We start from the raw sequence: 23,712 nt of genomic DNA on the forward strand, positions 1-23,712 counted from the left end.
ACAAAGCTTTTTAACTGGAGACGTTGAAGAAGAAAAGGAGGGTATTGAAAGGCCCAGAACCATCTTAGTGCTGAAACCATACCCCCTACATATATTACAGCTCACTAAGGTGCCTCTGTCAACCCCACAGTAGCTGTCACTCAGCTCCCACGTTAAACCCATGATTCCCTTCTCCCTAGGCAATTTAGTTTTATAGCACTGTCAGCAAACTGCTGCAGCCACTGTTCGAAAGAATTCCAGCCTAAATTACAGTAGTGAAAGCCCGCTCAAGGCATCGTGCTTGTTTTTTCCCCCCTAGAATACTTAAATTTGATCATACTCCCCATGCGACGTTCACCAAGCTCCCTGCAATGTACGGAAACAAAGCTTTGCTTTCCTCTTCAAATCTTAAATGCCTTCATTAGGGAGACTTGACATTAAAATGTTTTGGAAAGGCACATGCTACAGCATTAGAGCAAAGAAGCAGAAAAAAAGGAAGACGCCCTGTGAACAGCTGCACAGCTCTGTGCTTCAAGCAAGCAATATACTAGAACAGTTTTGCACATTGTTTTGTCACTGGGGATGTATTACCATCTAAATTTAAAATCACTGCTTTATCCCTGCACTAGGGCAAATGCAGACTGAAACCACAACCACTGACCTGCTCTGTTCTTTCTACTGCTCCAACACAGAAAATAAGTACAAATGGGTAAACCCACAACCTTCTGGTTGGACGATGTATGTGCTTGCAAGGTGTCGATACAGAATCAGCCAAAGAGAGAGCTACAGGAATTCTTGTGCACTTTATGGGATTAATCAATATTCATTTTTCTCTGCTGACATCTAATTCTACCAGCTGCTCCAGCTCCCTACAGACTGTCCACAAAAGATTGTGTTCCTATAATGAGCACCTTTCTCTTGAATGTGTTAGTGGAGAGGAAATATTGGATACTTGCTCCATGTGTTCAAGATGACATTTTTTTCACTTTAAAATCCCCTATATACAAGGTGGGACACTTGGAATAGAATAAATTATGGTGGGGAAAATGGGATAAAAATATCTTGGGTAAATTTTGTTAACCAGATCAACAAAAACACTATCAATATAGGCTGAAAAAGCGCAAGCTAGACATTTTTCATAATTCCTCCTCCCCACATCTGGACTGAGTTCCTTTACAGTCTTCTAAGAGCCTTTACAGTCTGTGAGCTAGATTCTTTTCAAATAAAAGTTGAAATTTCCATGGAAAGCTTTGAAAACCTTTTTTTTTTTTTAATCTTTTTTTAGTTTTTGTAGAAATTTGTCTTCGGTAGGGGGTGGGGGGAGCAGGCACACTTTCTGACCAGCTCTATTCAGTATCCTCTGCTACTGGCATCTGTCAAAGTGACAGAGGAAAGTATCTGTTTTCTAAACCACAATCTATACGTTTCTTTGATTTTGATTTTTTAATTTTATATAAAGGAAGATGCCTAAATATTTTAGCATCAAGTTCAATAGACTGTGAACATATTTCACCGATTATATGCAATAATCAAAATGTAGTACTTCAAACAGTTCTGGAAAAGATCTGCAATTTAGAGCAACAAGAAATTGCAAGACAACTCAAGCAGATTAGCACACTGGAACTATTAATATAAATGCATTTCCAAAGTCTAAGGATAAAATTTGCTAAGTGTCTCAGTTCCTTGAGTGCTCTTGGAAAATTTTATCCCAGGCCTAAAATAAACCACCGTCATTATGCTCACTCTGAGATAGGTGTGCATAGGCCTTCTCTAGCTGAACATGTAAATTTTTCCAAGGTTCTTCAGAGTCCTTGGTGCCTCTTCTAAAACTTCCTCCTTTTGTTGTCCATAGTAACTTAGTGACAATGAAAACTGTCCCATTGGGCAGTGACTGTGTACAGGCTGGTTGACTGTGTTGATACTGACAAATCACCCATTCTGATAAAACTGCAAGGATCACATCGATGATGCAAATATTGCTTAACTACATTTTTGGGATGTGCGAGGAAAATGCATGCATAACAAGCCACAGCCAAATAGCTACAGACACCTCCGATCAGTGGCAATCATGGATTCTATCCTTTTCAGAACCATAAACCCCAACTACTTGAACAAATCCATTAATGAACAGCCTGCTTCTTACTCACTGGGAGTGCCACTAAGGAGCAGCATGGTACAAAGCCCTTTGAAGTCCATTGGAGAGTTTCCATTGACTTCAATGGGCTTTGGACCATGCCTTAAGTGAGTGTTACACAAAGGTGATGCCCAGTTGATGACACTTGTATTTTTCAGGTATGATCTTTGCATCTTTACACACCTAATTCCCCCCCATATAGGTGTAGTTTACACTGAAACTTGGGAGTGTCATTTTTAGTATGGTCACGGGTTTTTTTGTTTTTGTTTTTTGTTAATACAACTTTACTACTCTCCCATAGAAGAAATAAAGTGCCTTGAGGAATAAATGCAATGACAGATTATTTTTTTCCAGGCAATTTCAAAGAAGGTGTGTGCTTTTGAATGTGATCCTTCTCCCTTATTTCACAGCTTGTTCGTGTGATGAGATAATCTTGTTGTTCAGGTTATCAATTGCCACTTCTTTCAGGCCACTGATCTAACCTGCTACTCAGTAAATACTGTACTCTGTTATAATCTCCCAAGCACATACTGCTGAGTTTAGGGCTTCCCGGTCTGTTATGGATCTCAGGGAAAGAAGGCTGGAGAGCCATTTTACAAGGCTCCTCTCTTTGCAGAGCTGGCTGCCAAATCGATAATTCCTGAATGGAGGGAGGCTGCAACTGGCCTAGTGGTTGAGCCTTAGGTCATAATAGTGGGTGATTCACTAAGGCAGGGGATAGTGGAAAGACAGGTGGAAGCAAGAGTGCTGCTACTCATAGAATCATAGAATATCAGGGTTGGAAGGGACCCCTGAAGGTCATCTAGTCCAACCCCCTGCTCGAAGCAGGACCAATTCCCAGTTAAATCATCCCAGCCAGGGCTTTACTCCCGGGATGTGCAAGTTAAAAGCATGTGTTCTGTTAATAGATTTAAGATATTGGCCATCTTCCAAAATATTTTTAAATGGTCTTATTAAAATGTAGTATATATCTCTGTTTGTCCCTCCTGTGTGTAATATGCACATAGCTTTCTCTTGTACTGATCTGTCTTGAGAAATCATATGGAATGTGAAGGCCCAGTTTTCAAATGTAGTTGCCTGAAGTTTAAGCACCCCTATCTGTATTTGGGCAATGAAGACCCCGACACAGCAAAGTGCTTAAGCATATGCTTATTTTTAATCATGTCAGTAGTCTAATTAAAATCAATAGGACTCCCCATGTGCTCAAGTGCTTTGCTGATCTGGGGCCTAAATCCATATTTTTTGAGTACCTGCTGATGATGATGAGCAAAACTCCAAAATGATTTGGACTAGTTTAGTGTTAGGTTTTCCATGATAGCAAATTAAATAAAAGAGAACTTTCCACCATTAACCGAAACCAGGCTTTTTAGTTTTGGGTTTTGCCGGAGATTTAGAACTGTGTAAGGTATGCGTTTCCATCTTTACAGTACCTCTGGCAATTTTACATGCATTAAATGGGATAAATCATTTCTAAGTTCATACCCTAAAAGGTCTCAAACTGAAATTCCATGATATGTTATAGCTTTTCTTTCTTACTAAGGAACTTTACAGTACTGGGGAATAAAGTTTTTGCTTAGATGTTCTGTGAAAATATATTTTGAGTGAGTTTACTAAAGTGCCAGGAAACAAATATCCTTCATGTAAACTTTTCACTTGGGGATGGGCACCTAATCCACTAAAGGATTTCTCGGTTGGACACCTGAGGCAAATCTTTTGGCAGATAGTGGATGTTTCTTTGGATTGTATCTAAGGTATAAGCAGTCAAAACTGTTGCTGGTGCAAATGTCTGAGCCTCCATTGTAGTCAAGCAGTGTTCCTCACAACTACACCAAAGAACACTTATCAGGAAATAGAAAAAAGGCCCTTAGAAAGGAAAGTCAGGTTGCAAAAGTTAACTGCTCTAGTTAATTTGCAGTCAAATACTACATTCTAGAGAGATAAAATCCGCCTCAGTCTCAGATCTTACACTCTTTTGCACAAACAGCTTGTTGTGTGTATGCACCCAATTTAGATGTTCAGAGGCCTGATTTGCAGGACTGTGTTTGGATTTTGGGGTTGTTGGTTTTTTTTTGAGAGGTTCCCAACTGCCTGATTGGCATCTGTCAATACAGATTGTTTAGAAGCAAAATGATGCATGTGCCATCAGATGTGTGTGTGTACACTGTTTGAGTACCATCTTTTTACAATAAAACACACCTTTAGAATGCCCAAAATAGAAAGCAGGACACTTCTTTAAAAAACATATTAAGGCTGAGGAAAATTTGGCATTTGAGAAATCCCTCAAAAATGACAAAGAAATATCTATAACTTATTCAGCATTTCTTAACTACTTTACTTCTAAATGGTTTTTGGATTTAATTTTGACTTTTTTCTTCTGTTGGTTCAATGAATACCTGCATAAAGAGGCATATTAATGAAGACTGGAACAATTACTCCTTTAGCCCATAAAATTGGTAGTTATCTATGAGATTACTCTTAGACTGAAGAATAAAAAAAGCTTTGTTCTCTGATTGTCACCAACCTGAAGAGACATTTCTGTTTTCCAAAAGCTTTTTCATTTGGGTGCACTGATAGTGTGTGGACTGTTATGTTAGCTACTTCAGTAATGAACACTTATTCCTTCCAAATTAGAAAAATGTATGTAGTAGTTAATGGAAAAAGGGATCAGATGTAATTCTGATATTCCACCAATGTATTCCTGAAAACATCTTAAAGGACTCCATACTGTACGCAAATCATATGGCTCCACCCCCTATAGCCTCACTTTTTCAATAATGCTTGTTTCTTCTTGGATCTTTTATTTTCTGGTATGTCTTACAAATTTGCTATACATTTAGGCAATTGCCGTGGATCACTAACATGGTCATTAGGCGACTTAATCATGAAGACTCTTCTCCAGGCTTAACAATCACCATAAGAAGGAGAGAATGAAAGTTTTCAGATATGCAAATAGTGTTTAAAAAATTGCATGAGTTTCTATAGTGGGCACTGCACACAGTACTTACTCATAAAAAAAGTCGCACCAAATATAACCACCTGCATTCTAGCCTGTCCCTTGCTATTGCCTGTTATACGGTGTGAAAGTTCTTGGTGGACTCTGACTTAGGCCATGCCAACATCTGGCCAGATATGGCTGTGCAGGAACATGAGGAAAAAGTAGACCACTATGCAGCCTCCTCCTATTGCCACTGGCAGTGTGGGGTATGCGACACTGGCAGACGAGGTCATGCCAGAGTGTATTCAAGCCAATTCACTTGTGTATTAGTATAGATCAAAGTGATTGTTGAAAGTGGAAGAGTGTATTTGGTGTTTAGCCTTCATAAAACTAATGGGCCATTACTTGCATCGTTTCCCCTTATCTGTATCCTGTTTAATGCGGCAGCAAACATTTACATTGTGTATACCCCATAACTAACTAAACCCATCAAAGAAACCTTGTGAAATGCTAATGAAGGACTTAAGGGCTTTAATAGAAAAGTGCTAATTTCAAAGCAAGTGGCCACTGTATGTGATGGCCAAAGGTCAAAGACTCAAAGTGCATTCCTCACTGGAAGTGGAAGGAAAAGCCCACATGGGCAGAGACATTGTCGGCTTGGTTTCTGTCAGAAGAAGCTATAAATATGGATTCAGGGAAAGATCCTTCATCTCGGGACTGTTTAGACGTGGAAGAGTACCAGATGCAAAGCAGAGATCCCCAGAGACAATCTGGGGACCCTGAAATGACTTTTGGGAAGCTGGCAGTTTATTACATCACTGCCACCATTTGGAATTACATCTGTACATATAGTTTACTTGCTTTAACATCTCAATAATTCTCATTTCTTTTTCTTAGCTAATAAATCTTTAGTTTACTCTAGAATTGGCTACCAGTGTTGTCTTGGTATAATATCTAAAGTAACAATTGAGCTGGGGTAAGTGAGTGGCCTCTTGGGACTAGGAGAAAAGGAAGGGTTGTTTGGCTGATGCATCCTGTGCAGGTGGAATCTTGGCTACGCTCCAACCATGCTCACCAGCATAGCTGAGCCAGCCTGGAAGGTGTTGTAAACAGCCCATAGTCGGGGGCGGTAATATATTACTCCAACAACAAGAGTAGAGAAGCAGGGGGTCATGCTCCTTTGCTAACATGCCACAACTATGCAACATCCCTTACATAGGGCTGGAACCAAAGGGTCAGTGAAGCCCATGCAGATGCTGTTCATAGCAAAGTAGACCAAAAGCCCCACATTAGCTTTCATGTGGATCATCCAACATGGCACTCAAAAATTGTTTATAGTGTTAGTATGCTTTATAATTCCAAACCCTGCATTCTGCACTCATGCAAAACTCCCATTAAAATAATTAAACCCAAAAGTGGATGTGAGAACCTTTTTCATTTTATCTTTGGAGGCAAGGGGAAAGAGGTTGGTGCTTAAATGTCACTGCAAGCCCTCAAAGCTCCACAGTATGCTCAGATTCTAAGGCACAACATTCTTCGTCTGTCTGTCTGACATTTCTAAAGTACCTGTTTAAATAATAGCCTATTGTCCATTCCATTCACTGGCTTGTACTTCATAATGCAACCACTCTGTCAGGCCATATTGCCATTATGTTGAGCTGTTAAGTAGAGTTGCACCCAACTCTTATCTGGTGTAAGTGAGAGACAATAAAGCCCAGTAATCTTGTCAGGAAATCAAATCTGTGACATTGTTTGCAATCAGTCACTTCTGTAATCCAAAATGAATACACTGGGCAGGAAGTAATGTATTAGCAATAGCTACACGCTGTGAATGCTACAGTTCACAGATTGCCCCAAAATTTAGACGTTTGGGGGGTGAGAGGAAATATGTGATCATATAATCACTGTCATAATGCATACATACAAAGGGGCAAATTAAGATTGCACAGGCAGCCTTGTGTTATTTCTTCACTTTTGAGAAGTTGAGTTTGCAACCTTAATGTTTTTCTAACACGGGTATTTTTGGAGTAGGGGCTGTAATTAATAGAAGGGTCAGATTCTGCCAGCCTTGCTTACATTGAGTTGTATCTTGCTCTGCATATAGTTCCACTGATTTAGTGGGATTATAGAATAAGGTATTACTTAATTTGAGAGAGGGTGGAACAATCTGGCCCTAAATTAACTACATGCAAGTAATTCTTATGTTCTGTAATAAGGCAAAGATATAACACTCAAGGCTTTATATTACTATCATCGACTTCAACAAAAGCAAAAATCAAAATCTCAATTCCCTTACTAGGAACCTTTTCATCTTTTTATGTAACCCGTACAAATAAAATATATAATCTCATCCATCAATTATTCATCTGTATTTTGACAGATGTCCCAAATGTATGCTTTTGACCTTCAAGCAGAAACCTTCAAGCACACAAAGAAATCCCACTTGACCTAAGTTTGAAAAGGTTAAAAGTCCATGAATTATCGACTATGCATTTAAGGCTGGTAGAATGACTTATGTAAACCAAGAAATAGCAAAACCAGATCCATTTTGACTGAATGCCAGGAATAATAAGAGCACATACAGAACAGTAATGATTTTCAGTGCCTGGTGACCAACAATATGCTTTAACCAGGTTCTTGGGGTGGATTTGTATCATTGTTAGACTATACCTGAAAGGTTAGGGTTTAACTGTTATAATGCTGTGTTTCTCCTCTATCCTTCAAAATCCTACAAGAAGCTCCTTATTTCTAATAGCCTTCACTACAGCTAGTGTAACCTACAACATCCTTGAGGCTCACTGTACCTGTCCAGCACAGGGCTTTATACAACTGCCTTTGACTTCAGCAGGAGGAGGGTTTTTTGTATGTACATATGTAAAAACTGGCCCTTGTGTGTGTGCATAATTCACATGTGCATTTACTGCATTTTTCACATGGAACTGCAGTGAGAGAGCAAGAAAACAACCAGTTAGAAATCAGTTGGTGCTTGAAATCATGTTCATGCAGTTGTGAAAATCTGGGCCTCAACGTAGATCACTGTACAATTGAGCACAGGAAATTATTTTGTTTCATGGAATGTAGTCTGTGAAACATTTCAATTGCTATGAAAATTAAAAGCTGTGAGAATTATTGCAATTATGCATGATTGACTGATTCTAAAATAAGTGTACAGATACATCCAAGCCTGGTTGACAGAAATCGTCCAGTTTTCCCACTATCGGGCTTTTATAATTAATTGCATAATGGCGCTTCTTGGAGCCCTTACACAAAAATCCCAGCGAGATGTTGGAGTGTGGAATTGAACGTATTGGGTAACAAGATTGAAATGTATCAATATAATATGAGCACTAACATGGGGGTCTCCTTCAATTCATACTGAGAGGGCTTGACAGTGTTTTATGCTACCCTTTAATAAAAGAACGGCCCTATATTCAGCACCAAGGCCAGCTCAGAATCATACTGTCTTTAACAGACTCTAAATTGATTAAAAGGCAATGCTTTTCATAATTTGGAAGTGGGTAACTATTGGTGGAACAAAACAATTCTATTGTGGGCGACTTTACAGATATTAGATAATGGCCTGAATTGTGTACGCACATCATACTCCCCTTTGGAAGGGAATACAATACTTCAGTGCAACGCAATACAAGACGTACTTTCTTTGAGCTACACTCAGCTATAATGACACTAGCAGTGCCTCACTGCACAACAGGAGTGTGCCTAGTAAAGGTAATACTTGGCAGGAGAAAGGGTGGCAGAATTGGACCCCGAATGACTCTTTGAATTATTTCTTGGAATATGAACATATACAAACTTTAGGCTAGATTGTACCTCTAGGCGTGACGCTGAGCAAGGGCTGGAGTCTCAGCTGCACCATCCCAGAAGAGGTGTTAAACATCCCTCCAAAGCACAACTCCCTCTTTGCTCCCCCTTGCTTTGTGGGATGGGGATAGTAATTTGTGGCTGGCCTACAATGGCAGCAAATTACAACATGCCTGTGATTGCACAGATGCACAGAACAGTGTGTTGTGGGGGGCAGAACCTTGGCTTGTTCCCACTTCCCTTTGCCTACTCCATAGCTACCCATTCTGGGGGAGGAACTAGTAAGTGTGTTACTTTTTTTGGCTCAAGTCAATCCATCTCAATTGGAGTGAAGTGCAATATACAAGGGACCCAAGTCTTTATGCATTTTCCATATCTGAAAAGTGACACATGAGGTCCAATATGACCTATTAAATGTCATGCCAAATACTGCTGTGTTTGTACAGGAGTGGTATCTTGAGGCAAAGGGGGAACATTGACAGAATTCAAACCTTGTGTAAGGTTTTATGCTGTGGCAGCCACTGGCTAAGAAAGCTTTGGAAGCCACAGCATAAATCCTTACACCATCAGCCCAATGCACGGCTTCTCTGCAGACTGTAAAATAATAGCGTTGGGTTGGTAGAGGACTCTAGGAGAAGTGCGATCACTACAGTGAGGTTAGCTTGTGCCCTGAATAGCTTCTCATTTAGGTGCAGGTGGCTCTTAATGTGCAGCTTCAGATGTGAAACTCGCATGACCTAAGATTTTCTAAAAGTGTTGCAAAAATAGTTTTCCATCCAGCAGTTAGAAAAGTAAAACATACTTATTCCCTAAATGATCAAACTGACGTAGCGCTTCACACGGAGGAGTTTCAGCCTGGGAGTCTTTCACCGTGAGAGCGTAAGCTTGCTATTACATTGCTATTTCAAGAGCATTCTATTTTGGTTCACTTTTAGGCATGGGGGATGCTCAAACTGTCTCTGCTCTCTTCAAAAATTCTTACTCTCAACTATATAAACCGGTTATATAACCTTTCCTTGGAAGTTTGGGGCCAGATCCTCAGTTGGTGTAAACAGGTGCAGCTCCAATGATGTCAGACGCCAATTTGCATAAACTGATAAATCTAGCCCTTTGTATTCTTTGATGCTATATGCAAAACACTGCATGTATGTGGCTCTTTGGGGCTGTGATATGAAAACAGGTTGTAGATTATACTGTCCCCTGAATCTTTCTATTCTAAAATGTTTTAAAAACAGAAATCTGATTCTGGGCCTGATCCTATCATTGTGGCTTAATTCTGCATGTGGCTTAATTAACATTGTCCAGCCCATATGAAATAGGCTTCCCACCATTAGAAAAGATGGAGGACTAGTGGCCAAAGGAAATGCAACCTAGATGGAGCTACTCTAAGGTAGGTGCAAAACTGGTTGGAAAACTGTTCCCAGAGAGTAGTTATCAGTGGTTCATAGTCATGCTGGAAGAACATAATGAGTGGGGTCCCACAGGGATCAGTTCTGGGTAAGGTTCTCTTCAATATCTTTATCAATGAGTTAGATAATGGCATAGAGAGTACACTTATAAAGTTTGTGGATGATACCAAGCTGCAGGGGATTGTAAGTGCTCTGGAGGATAGGATTAAAATTCAAAATGAGGTTTAGGCTGGACATTAGGAAAAAATTCCTAACTGTCAGGGTGGTTAAGCACTGGAATAAATTGCCTAAGGAGGTTGTGGAATCTCCATCACTGGTGGTTTTTAAGAGCAGGTTAGACAAACACCTGTCAGGAATGGGGGTCTGAATACTTAGTCCTGCCATGAGTGCAGGGGACTGGACTAGATGACCTCTCAAGGTCCTTTCCAGTCCTATGATTCTATTCTAAAAGGTGTGGTCCAGGACCAGAAACGCCCCATGCCTGCCGATGATGGGGGAGGGGCAGAGTGAGGGCAGCCGGCTTCAGCAGTGTTACTGAGCATGCTAAGTTCATGTGAGCTTGCTCAGTATAAGCCAAGCAGCAAATCTGGGGGGGGGGGGGGCACATGACCCTGAATGTCCCCCATGTCTGCTGCTGCATGCCCCCCACCCCACATGTCTCTTCTGTTCAGGACCCAAACGGTCACAAACATGGAGTCAGCCTAGCAACCCAATTACCACAAGGTGTAGGGCTCTGGTTGAACCTTCCCCACTAGTGTGTCTGTCTGTCTGTCTCTAACTCCTACACACCTGACTGTGGGGAGTATGCAGCCTTCACTGACACACCAGTAATAATGTCTGACGCTGCTTCAGGCGCTCCTTATGGACACTGGTGCTCTAGAAAGACCGCACAAATATATGCTGTGGTGTCATCTGGCTTCCAGAGGGGATAGGTAGCACAAGGAGTTAAGCGACTGATGTTGCTAGGTTTCCACTTCTTGGAGGTTTGAAGTCTGATAAATCAAACGTGACAGTGAGTGTGATCTCCACTCTAGACCTGAGTGGACATTTGTCCACTGCACAAAACCACTCCATAATCTGGTACAACTAGTAACCTCAATTTGGAGACCCCCCAGGATATAGTTCTGATGAGTGGATTAGTTGGGCTTTTGGAAGATTCTTCACTGTGCCTGGCTCTAGCCTGGATTGTCAGTTGCTCCCTTTAACAAGCAGAAAATTAAAATGCCAAAGTAAATTATTAAAGTTTGTGTTTGATGGGGTAACTTATTTTTTTTATAAAAAAATATTTTGTCAAGGTTTCATGTATTTGTTCAGAGTGACGCATTCTAAATGTATATGATATTTTCTGTAACTCTCCATTAAAGACTAATTAGTTAATAACAATGATGAGCCCATATTAGTGATTTATTCTAAATCAAAATAATATTTTCATTCTTCAAGAGATAATTACAATTCTTCATGCAGCCTTTGATTTTTGTCAGTCCTTAACATATCCCTTTAGGCCTTAAAGTTTAGGGAAACGCAAATGCCACTGATTAAGGTGTGCAAAGGAAGCTTTACATAATGCTTTTGAACAATCCACATTCACTTTAAATTCAAAGTAAAAAGAAATGCTTTAATATGTTCCTCAGCAAAACAGCCTATAGCTCAAGAAGGAAAACTGGATTTTTCTCTGGCACAACTTGTGGTTTTAGTACATCAGGTACTGTTTCTATAACACCTAAACAACTGAAGTAGTCCCACCATAAATAAGTCTTGACTTTGGGACTAATGGGCCAGATCCTTATATAGTGTGTATTGGCATCATACTATTGATGTCAGCTCTGATTTACAGCAGCTGAGCATCTGACCTAATCAATTGTAATTAGTGTTTTGTTTTCGACGTGGACACTCCCTGCTGGCCAGGAGCTTGTACTAACAAGCACTAACTGCAGAAGACCACCTTCGTATCCCACAATGCAGCAGGGGTTGTAGCAGATAATGGTTGCACCAGCAAACCTAGATATGAATATAATCCTGCTTATTTTTAGAACACAATTAATGGCCCTCTGTAAAGGTAACAGGCTAGCAGCCTTCCTGCATACCACTCCATTTCTGTTTCATTTGTATTTATAAGAAAATAAGAATGGCCATACTGAGTCAGACCAAAGGTCCATCAAGCCCAGTATCCTCTCCTCTGACAGTAACCAATGGCAGGTGCCCCAAAGGGAATGAACAGACAGGTTATCATCAAGTGATCCATGCTCTTTCACCCAATCCCAGCTTCTGGCAAACAGAGGCTAGGGACACCATTCCTGCCCATCCTTGCTAATAGCCATTGATGGACCTATCTTCCATGAATCTATCTAGCTCCCTTTTGAACCCCAAAATAGTATTGGCCTTCACAATACCCTCTGGCAAGGAGTTCCAGAGGTTGACAGTGCGTGATTATGGTACATGATTTTCCAACTTGTCGTCTTTTAGTAACAGAACCAAGATTTGATTTCTAAATATGGAGGTAGATAGGCCTTTCAGCTCAGTTTAAATATAACACGAAACAATTAATTTTACAAGATGCTGACTTCTCTCCTCCTTTCTCTCTCCCCAGATGTAAGCAGTTAAAATAGATTTGAAAAAATAAATGTTCCTCATGTTCTAGCCAGATCCTCAGCCTATATTAATCGACATAACCTCACTAACTTCAGTACAGTTCCACCGATTTCCATCAGCTGAGGATCTGGCCATTAGAGTCCACAGATGGCAGACATTTAATGTTTGAATACTGGCAATGCTGTCACAACAGGACACTTTACTGTTTCAAACATAAAAATATACCACTGGACTGTTGTGATTGGTGGAAACTAGTGTAATTTGGACAGCAGAATGAATCACTGGAGGCTTGGATGCACCACTGCCAATCTTCCAACTCTACCACTGAGACTAAACTGCATACATTAAATCTGGCACTTCCTGCCATAATGGATCAGGCTGTGAATACAGGCTCTGTGTTGGTTGGCTGTGAATGTTGTTGGCCCATAATGTCACTGATGCAGATGTTGGCACACATTCCAAATGCTGTTTTCTTGTTTTGCTTTTATCTTAAAATACCCATTGGCTTTTTCCTCCCTCAACCCAGCTCAGATAATAGGTAGAGCTAAAAATGATCTAATAGATAGTACCTGAGATCTGCTGCTGCGCATGACTGTCAACCTAGGATTATGAAAGTCATAAAGAGAGTGTTTTCTTTCTGGGATCTCACTTTTTGGTTATCTATTTTTTGCATCTCTTTTTGAGAGAAATAGAATTTGTTCCGGTTACTGATGCTGCCTTGAAATGTTTTAATGCAGTCTTCTCTGATGGCTATACAATTCAGTGGGGCCGCTCCATGAATGTGGTCTTTGTTTGCGTGGTCAGGAGGTAAATGAATATTGGCAGTTTTAATGCCAATTAGTAGTTATTACTGTGACTACTGTATTTAAAATTGATTTGTTAACATTTATATATAGCAGTGCTACTCAAAGTGGTGGTCCGCGAGCCATTGGAGAAAAAATTGCCGGTCCCCCACATCAGATAGCTTGAGAAGCACTGATCTATAGTACATGGATTTTTAAAGCATTCATAGTTTTATGTAATGGACACACTGCTCTTCATTACAACTGGGCAAATAATTCCTAATGAATAATTTATTTGACGGAATTTTGCCTTATTTTCTGTTTGCAAGTTGTTCCATGCCATGAACGGCTTAGTTTTCTTGAATTTATGTTCAAAAGCATTTTTCAGATTATTTCTGCCACAAATGTTTGATCTCTAGATTGCGTAAGTGACTTCAATAGCCAGCCAACACAGTTTGAATGTAGCTCTGATTTAATACATGCGTCAAGTGGTGTTTTGTTTTCCTCAAGGGCTGAGTACAACTCCTTTAGATCAGGTTTCCAGTACAAGATTCATGTTTACACATTCAAAACTTGCTTTCCATGGGTATTTCACAATATTGGTTCTATGGGATTGCAGCAGTGTAACTAAGAGGAGAAGTTGATCCAGTAGTGGAAATATGGGGATACATCTTCAGCAGTGTGCTGGGATGCATTCCTAAATGAAGATGGTCATTGGTATTGATGACAATTGCCCTGCTATATCACCATATAATGCTCTGAAATTTTAACCTACCACTTTCTTAAGAAAAATAGTTTTGTGATTCAGATAATCATGTTTCAATACCAATTTTTAATACTCACTTAACTCCAGCTCAGTCTGACTCAGTATGTTCAATTTTGAGTGCATAGTGAGAAGTGAGACAATTTGGAGGATTAATCTGGATTGGCCAGTAGCAATTATTAATTTGGAATAGGATCACAGAGGACTAAGGAGTGAGTACTGTAGTAGGTCGCTCATTGTCTGCTGGAGAACTTTTTAATGATAGCATCAAAGCCTTAGGTGATGCTTGTAGAGGACAATCTGTTTTGGATCCTTAAAAGGACTGAATTATTAGAGTGGTTTTAATCAGGGATAGATACCTTTATGGTCAGCAAAGGGAATTAGGGACACAGTAAGAATTTCTACAGAGGTTTAATTGATTGTGCCTGGGCAAATGAAGGACTTTAATAAAATGAGAGCAGAATATAATGGATTGATACTTTGTACACTACAAGGCATCTAGATCTCTCTGGCCATTGACAGTCCTTGTCTTTCCTGCAGTGAGTCATTTCTCTAACTGAAAAAGCCCAGCTGCAGTAGGAAACTGCAGAACCATGTAATCAATATCGCTATAAACTTTCTTATGTTCTCCTGCTACATAAGCTTGTTCTCCGAATTTAGGAGATTTGCCCATGATTTAATAAATGAATAAATGAACTGTTCACATTTTAAGTGTAAATGTATTATTCAGTATTGACCTTCATATGCAGTATATACTGTAGGCAGTGTCATCTGAATTTTCTAAAGGCATAATAGAAGGATTTGTAATGCAATGGGAGCCATCAGCGGTGCACATAGTACCAAAAATGTACTCTCTGAGATTCTTGGCTGGAAATTAATTCTCATGGCTTTCTAGATTTATCCTACATGGTGCTAAATATTAACAGGCTAAAAATGATGCTTGGTTGTTTTTCTAACAGTATTTGTTACAGATGTAGGCAAATGTGGGTATCACTTATTGCAATACCTCGTGAGTGATCCTATCAAGAGCCACAATGTAATAACACAAGCAAAAAGTTGCTATTTTCTGCTACCACTTTCAGGTGAATATAGCAAATATTTGCAATATAGATACAGTAAGAAGCAAGTAGAGGACAAACTCATATCTACAGTTTGCACAGGTTTTCCTCTCCATTACGAGATTGGCCGTCTGTCTCATTGCTGTGCATAAGAGGTGGGAGTGGTAACACATAAATATTGCATTATGAAAAGTAATAGTATCCTTCCTGACAGGTTGTCTGGGGTTCAGAACTCCCTTGCAGGATTTTCTAGCAGTTTGAGAACCAGGAAGAGGACAATCTGTTTGAGAATCTGCATCCAAGGATACAACTTCATCACCTTTCATCTGAATTATAAGAGCAATGTCACACTCTCCACCTATTGACTCAATTTCTGCTGCTGTCAATAGGAGTCGCACACCAGGGTCATTCTGTACTCTTGACCCAGGATTTGACAAATTATGAAATTGCAGAACTACTGACTGCAATATGTAACCTATCACTTAAATCAGTCTCGGTACCATGTGACTGGCAGATAGCTAATGTGATGCTGATTTTTTTGAAAAAGGTTCCAGAGGTGATCCTAACAATTACAGGCCAGTGAGACTAACTTCAGTACCAGGCAAACTGGTTGAAACTGTAGTAGAGAACAAAATTATCAGACACCTAGATGAACACGATTTGTTGGGAAAGAATCAACGTACCTTTTGTAAAGAGAAATCATGCCTCACTAATCTATGAGACTTCTTTGATGGTGCCAACAAACGTGTAGACAAGGCTGATTCAGTGGATATAGTGTATTTGGACTTTCAGACAAGGCCCCTCACCAAAGACTCTTAAACAAAATAGGTAGTCATGGGATAAGAGGGACGGTCCTCTTAGGGATTAGTATCTGGTTAAAAGATGGGAAACAAAGGGTAAGAATAAATAGTCAGTTTTCACAGTGGAGAGAGGAAAATAGTAGGATCCCCTAAGGATCTGTACTGGGCCCAGTTCTGTTCAACATAAATGATCTGGAAAAAGGGGTAAACAGTGAGGTGGTAAAATTTGCAGATGATGCAAAATTACTCAAGTTAGTTAAATCCAAAGAAGACTATGAAGAGTTACAAAGGGATCTCACAAAACTGGGTGACTGAGCAACAAAACGGCAGAGAAAATTCAATGTTGAAACACATTAGAAAACATAATCTCAACAATACATAAATTAGTTGTTACCACTCAAGAAAGAGATCTTGGGGTCATTCTATATAGTTCTCTGAAAACATCTGCTCAGTGTGCAGCAGCAATCAAAAAAGCAAGCAATGTTGGAACCATTAGCAAAGGGACAGATAATAAGATCAAAAATATAATGCCACTTACTGCATAAATCCATGGTATGCCCAAACCTTGAATGCTGAACACAGTTCTGGTTGCCCCATCTCAAAAGCGATATATTAGAATTGGAAACAGTACAGAGAATGGGAACAAAAATGATTACGGTATGAAAGATCTTCCATTTGAGGAGAGAGCAAAAACCACTGGGACTGTTCAGCTTAGAAAAGAGACAACGGGGGGGGGGGGGGGGGGATAAATATGACAGAGGTCTATAAAACCATGAATAGTGAGGAGAAAGTGCATAAAGAATTGTTATTTACTTCTTCACATGACAGAAAAACCAATGAAATTAATAGGCAACAGGGTTAAAACATACAAAAGGAAGTACTTCTTTACACATACAGTCAACCTATGGAACTCTTTGCACAGGGGATGCTGTGAAGACCAAAAGTATAACTATGTTCAAAAAGAATTAGATCAGTTGATGGAGATGGTAAGAGAGCAGTGTTCCCTCTAATTTTTCTCTCACATGTGCGGAATGAATTTTGTTATGTGTACCAATATGGAGTTGATGGTGCACATAAAATTTATGTGGCGGGGCTGGGGCTGAGGGGTTCAGAGTGTGGGAGGGGACTCAGGGTTGGGGCAGAGGGTTGGGGTGAGGGCTCTGGCTGGGGGTGCAGGCTCTGGGGTGGGGCTGGGGATGAGGGGTTTGGGGTGCAGGCTGCCCTGGGGCTACAGCGGGGAGGGAGGACATGTAAATTAGCTACCAAGTTATGCATGCCTTTGAAAAATTGTGCTTTAATTTCCAGGCCATTTCACTTGCTTTATAAAAGCACTAAAGTGCACAGTATAAATTAATAAAATGCAAAGTGAATGTAACGTTCACAGAAGATTCCTAAACGACAGTCTCAGAGACTGAAGTCCTTTGTCCACAGGTATTTCATCTGTAGAAGCTATTAAAGCCCCTTGTTTTGTCCTGTTGATGTGCTTCATCCCTGACATAAAGGGCCTTCTCCATGCCAAATTCTTGGGTGCTCTGAGACTGTTTGAGGGGTTTGACAGAGACTCATATCAGCATGGCATCTGAGCCCTTTCAGGCGAAATCAATAGCAGTAGCAAAGTCCTAGAAGACTTCATGGAGTCTCTGGCACTTTCCCTTTTCGGGGTCTGCTTGGTGTGGGGGATTTAAATTTGGGGAGGGATTAGAAGCCTGGTAGGGATTTGAGACTAGAACGGGTTTGTATTGTGAGCCTTACTTACAGTGGAAAGATTTTCTCTAAGAGGAAGGTTTTGCAACTTTGCCTAAAGATGGTCATACTCTGAATTCACCTGATTTCCTCTACATTACCTTAACTCTTGAACATTTGCTCCAGAAATGTTAAGTTCAAGTGCCCACCAGTTTTATCTAATCTCAACGGAATGCCCTAGTCCTTGAGTATTGTACACTGGAAAGGCAGGATCAAAGTGGTGAGACAACTTGCAATAACCATGTCAAACAGAGCAGTTTTTAGAAGAAGGGTCCCTTACTATAGCTATGTTGACCTTGAAGGGGGCGAGGGGGCTGATTGTTAAACAATTTTTATAATCAATTACACACACAAGCAGTTGTGGTGATTAGGTAAGTCCAGCAACTGTGTGTGTGCAAATGATTCATTTCGGTAATTTGTGGGCAAAGTTATGCAATGACTATGACTGCATAGGCCCATTAAATTTTCAAATTAGGCATGCAATTACTTGTTAGCGTACCTTGAATAAAAACCAGTTCAAAGAAAACATGTGCTATCCATCATGTGGCTTCCCCTTTTCCCAGCACCAATGCTAATTAAATCATTACAATGGTTTCACTCCCTACAAAAACAGTGGCTTTCTTCCAAGACCTAATCCGGCTCTTTTACACTGTCCTCAGATTTGTAATGATGAAAAGGGAAATTAATCTTTAGGAATTAGTTGAGTTGTGGTCTATTAATTGCACACATAATAGGTCCTTACACAATATAGGAACCAGAGGTGTCATCTTGTGTTGCCATTTCTGGGACAATTTTAAATCATTTTTGGCATTTGCAAGGCCCTTGCCAGAGGCTATTTCTTTATGTTCAGGATGCACATTGCATTACTTCATATTACATCACAATATGTTGCAAGGGAACAGCTAAGTTATCAAGGCTAATCCTTTAAGTCTGTCTTTCTTTACAATGTCAGACAAAATAAACCTATCCCACACTTCCGTAATCTTTCTTGAAAAAATGAAAATATTATAATCTATAACAACAAAATCCCAAAACTGCATGCATTCCTGTCAGCCCAAATGTGCTTAGATTTGCCTCTTTCTGCCATAAAAGGAGGTCCTGAGGCTGTTTCTTACAATTTAAAGAGACATCATCAGTCTAAAAATCACATTAATAAGAATCGAGACCAAACCACTACTAATAATAGTGGTCAAACAGCAAAAGTGAAAAAATATATGTGGCGCACCAAGACACTGAAAACTACACAGGGTGTGTGTGTGTGTGATTTTTCTCAGCTCTACTCATAGTCCCCACCCAAACACACCCTAGACACCAAGCCAGGTTCATGTTGTATTTGGTTGTGGGTCAGATCTGATCACAGCTCTCTGGAGCTTTCTAATTGCCACTTGAGTCTTGGTCAGGGGAGTCTTTAATGTGAGGTGGAAACAAGGCTCTAGAGTTACCAACTCTGACTAAGGTATCGTCATCGTAACTACTGGAGCCCAAACTGGCCCCGGACACCTGACAGATATAATCTTTTGGAACTCTGACGGTTGTCATGTGACTGGAGCCAGGCAATAACAGCCCATCACAATTGTTGAAGGTACTGGCCTACCTATCCCCTTTATAGACTTTGTTCTCTGCAGGTGTCAGAGTGTGATGGAGAAATGGAGGAAAATAGAGAAGCAGAAAAGGAGCAAGTGTCATTGGCAGGGGGAAAACCATCAGAAGAGACGAGAGAAGGGAGATTAGGGAGTGGAGGAAGGAAAATGCAGCTGCACTCATGAGGGTGCTCAACAGACGTTAGTGGGATCATTGCTCCTGGTGCTACAGTGCTATATGGTACTGGGTGCGAGCTGCTTCATGCTTGCTGACCGCTCTATAGGGACAGTGATTTGAGCCCCTGTGGAAATCTCACAGACATGGGGGGTCACATCAGAGACTCCCCACTGTTTAACAGGTAATATCCTTCTGCTACTCCATTGATTCTCTCCACAAACACATGCACCAATTCTGGACACATCATTGTTTCATTCTCGTCTCCTCTCAGCCCCTAAAGGGCACAGCCCACTGAAGGTTGCATGGTGGAGGAGTTTGGGGCAGGTGGAGGCAGGCCACATTGAATATGGGCCCATAACTCTACAGGGAACCTTACGTTATTTGACCCAGCCCTGCCCAAGTACAGGAGCCTTACGTTCTAATGGTGTTAAAGTGCCTCTAGACTCCTTGCCAGCTGCCAGGTGCAGAGATCTCCTCTAAGCTCTGTACTTCATAGACTCATAGGACTGGAAGGGGCCCTGAGAGGTCATCTAGTCCAGTCCCCTGCACTCATGGCAGGACTAAGTATTATCTAGAGCTTTCAGAGAAATACACACCATCAAACTTTCCAGCACCTGCCTCACTAGCCCATCCCAAAGCCATGATCCCGCTTGGTTATGGGCATCGCTGTTGTTAGGGAACCGAATGTGCCTCCAAGAACCATCTTTTCTCAGACCTTTCTCTCTGCTTGTACACACAGCAGGGATAGCCACAGTGGCTGCTGCTGCAAAGTGGGGCTGAGGATGGCTTCCCAGTCCATGCTATGTGCTCGGTCTACACACCGGCACTGTGAACCAACCACTGCCTTAGATTTTCTTTTTCCTCCCTATGTCCATGATTTTCCACATCATAAAACTAGATGTTTTTGCCCCTCTTCAGTTCTTCATCTGAGGGTCTTCAAGCTCTCCTTTATCAATGTATCCACCTTATCGACACCCAGGCAAGGCTTTTGTCCTAATTTACAGATGGAAAAAACCTGGAGAATGGAGGTTAGTGGCTTGCCTAAGGACACATGGTTAGTGACTGAGAAGGAACAGAGCCCAGGAGTTGTGATTCCCTGGGCCTTTCCAACTGTCTGGATTAAGTCTCATATTCTGCCTTCTGCCACACCTCTGCCAACAGTATGGTAAAAGGGGTATAGCTGAGTGTAGCATTTGGCCCTCTGACTCTGAAGAGTTTCTGCCTTTTGCCTAGTACAGATAGCACCTCAGAGATAACAAGAAATCTCAATGTCCACAGCCATGCACACTATATATAACCCCTTCTTTCAGCTGTGTTTGCCAGCAGGCTAAGTGCTGACATATTGTTCAAGGGACATATTTAAAGCCTATATACTGACCTGCCATGACAGCTGCGCACCTCCCTCGGTCATGAGTCCAGCAATGTGTTTTGTTTTCGTAATAGTAGTAATTGCTTTGGCCTAGATCTGATCTACCATGTGACTCGATGTACGGAAATGGGAGCAGGCTATGATCCTGCATGGGCACAGGCTCTTCCCATCTGGCTAACAGCAAGCCTGGTGCTTGCCTTCATTTTTATGCTTTCATATTCTGCACTATTGGACCCTATGGTTGTAGCTTACTACCTGATTTCTAACCTGTGAGGTGACACTCTTTGGAGCAGTGCCAAACTCTCCAATAGGGTTGTGTTGCCCACCTCCCTGGTCATGGGGAACAGCTGGGCTGCTACCACCAGCCTCTCATTCGTTCCACAGCTCCCTGCTGATATTGTCTGCTGTCCTATATAGCAGAAGTCAGCCTACAGGGAACAGTGCTGTGGGAGAGTGAGTGGAATGCAAAGCCAGTAGCAAAAAGAGGAGAAAAACTAAGGAGGTAGAGAGTGGGAGAGAAAAGATGGGAGGGGGAATGGCAAGAAAATGGACTGAAAATAGGTGAAGAGGTGCAGCCACGCTAGGCTACTGCACAAGAGACTGGGAAGAGTGGATATAGCCACTGGTCCACCTCAAGGGGACTTGAGATGGACACCACTGGGTTATCACAGTACAGCTACTGGAGTATAGGCGGCCTCCATTGCTGAATGAATACTGCAGCAATATTTGTATGGATTATCCTTAACAGTAGGTTACATCAAATATTGATATTTAAGTAAATACCTTCCTGGGATCCGGAAGGTAAAATTGGGCTAGATTTCAGTGAATGGCATTTTTTTTTTAAAAAAAAAAACAGTGGCTGAAAAACCCATTCAGGGACAGTATTCAGGATTTCTAAGGCCTCCTTTGCTGCATGCATTGGCTTGCTGGTATGTATACTTTCACTGGGCTTCATTGTAGCTGATGCTTCTGGTTGGAACATGATAGGAGACGTGTACCACGGCACCAATGAAGAATGTACGTGTTTGTTATGAGTCCTGACAGCTGCAGCTTACATACCCTGTGTTTGCCTTAAGAAAATAAGCATTTCTTACATTTCAGCATCTGCTACATTAACAGCTAGTTTGAGGGTTCAAGCAAACTAGTCTTAGGCAGTGGTTGATTTTTGTATGCTGTCAGAGATGTAGCAGTGTCACTATTTTCAGTTGAGATTTAAATTTTTGTGTATCCTGCAAGAGCTTAGTCCATTTAGCTTTGGACTATTCTCAGTCATTCACAGTAAAATAGTTCATTCTCCAGGACCAGTGCAGCATGTGTTAATGCTAGGGGAATCCCGGATGGTGATACTCTTGCTTTCATTCACAACTTGCAGGTGCACTAGCAACAAGATGCTAGATTCCCTACAGCTATACTTTTCACGTGAGTCCAGTGGCTTTAAAGTCATCTAGAGAGGTGACTTTGGGTCTTATTCTCCATTCCTTTGCACCTCTGTAAATCACAAGTAACTCCAGTGAAGACCGTTCTAAGTGAATGGAGAATTGGTATGAATGAAGAATCAGGGCACCTTGTCTCTTGCCTGGGGATCCTCTGCAGAGCAGATACTCTAGTATTAGTCAGCGCTGGAAATTAAGTTCCCAGTGTTCAGGCATGGTTGAATAGCCACAGCAAAATCAAACGAGCAATTGTGACAGAAAGACCATTCCTAGCAACTCTATTCTGAGTTTCCATGTCTGAGAATCTATTCTACATATTTCATTCTCTCCTAAAAACCTCTGTAATCCTGGGAAGCTAGTACCCCAACTCTGCATAGCTGTTATACCAAAATCAAATTGAAGTCAAGTGAATGTGTCTTCCACCGTTATAAATGCAAACTTCATACAAGTCAAAAAGGACAATCTAAAAAATACAAACTTCAGAGAAATCCAATTAAGCTAAAACAGCTGTTATCAAGCCTGCATTGTACATTAATAGGGAGAGTCAGCAATACAGAGAAACAGTGGCATTCAGCAGGGAGAGCTATTGCTAGCCATGCTAGTAGAATTTCTCTTAACTCTGCTAGCTACAGGGTATAATGCTAGACCTGGTAGCTACTGAATATGGAGCAGAGGATAGGAAAGAATTTATGATCTAAGCTCCCAGAGGCCCCAGTCAAGATCCTATTATGTTAGACACTGAACATATACACACACAAAGACCCAGGTCCTGGTATTAGACTCTTTCAGGCCCGATACTGCAATGGACTTCATGTATGCAGAGTTCTATACCACATGGAGACCCACTGTCTTCAATGGGTTCTGCTCAGGCGCAGGTGTCAGCCCACACTGAATCTCCCGCAGGTTTAGGCTGTGAAGAAAAGACCCCTATTGACCTCAGTGATTGCTGGATCAGACCCTAAGAAAATAACTGGAAAATACCCAGAAAATGACAGAAAAATATAACCCCCGAACTAGAAATATGCTACAAGTCCTAGAGCATCCTGGAGATGTGTGTGGTGGTATCTCAGTTCTACAGCTCCATGTCATGTCAGGAAGCTCTCAAAAGCAGAGCTGTATTGCACTTTGACACTCATGT

The 23,712-nt window shown here is 41.0% G+C and overlaps 1 protein-coding gene across 7 annotated transcripts in view; it reads right to left on the bottom strand.

Moving 5' to 3' along the window:
- PHACTR3 (phosphatase and actin regulator 3) overlaps nt 1-23,712 on the bottom strand; it is a 160,387-nt gene that overhangs the window by 120,880 nt on the left and 15,795 nt on the right. For 2 of the 7 annotated variants that reach the window (XM_073309203.2, XM_073309204.2), the window contains exon 2: nt 16,155-16,342. The exons of the other annotated variants lie outside the window; for them this stretch is intronic. The gene's annotated coding sequence lies outside the window, so the exon portion shown is untranslated. The remainder of the gene's footprint in view (nt 1-16,154; nt 16,343-23,712) is intronic. 7 annotated transcript variants of the gene reach the window in all.

This window comes from Lepidochelys kempii, chromosome 13, assembly GCF_965140285.1.
Source record: "Lepidochelys kempii isolate rLepKem1 chromosome 13, rLepKem1.hap1, whole genome shotgun sequence".
NCBI classification, from domain to species: domain Eukaryota; kingdom Metazoa; phylum Chordata; order Testudines; family Cheloniidae; genus Lepidochelys; species Lepidochelys kempii.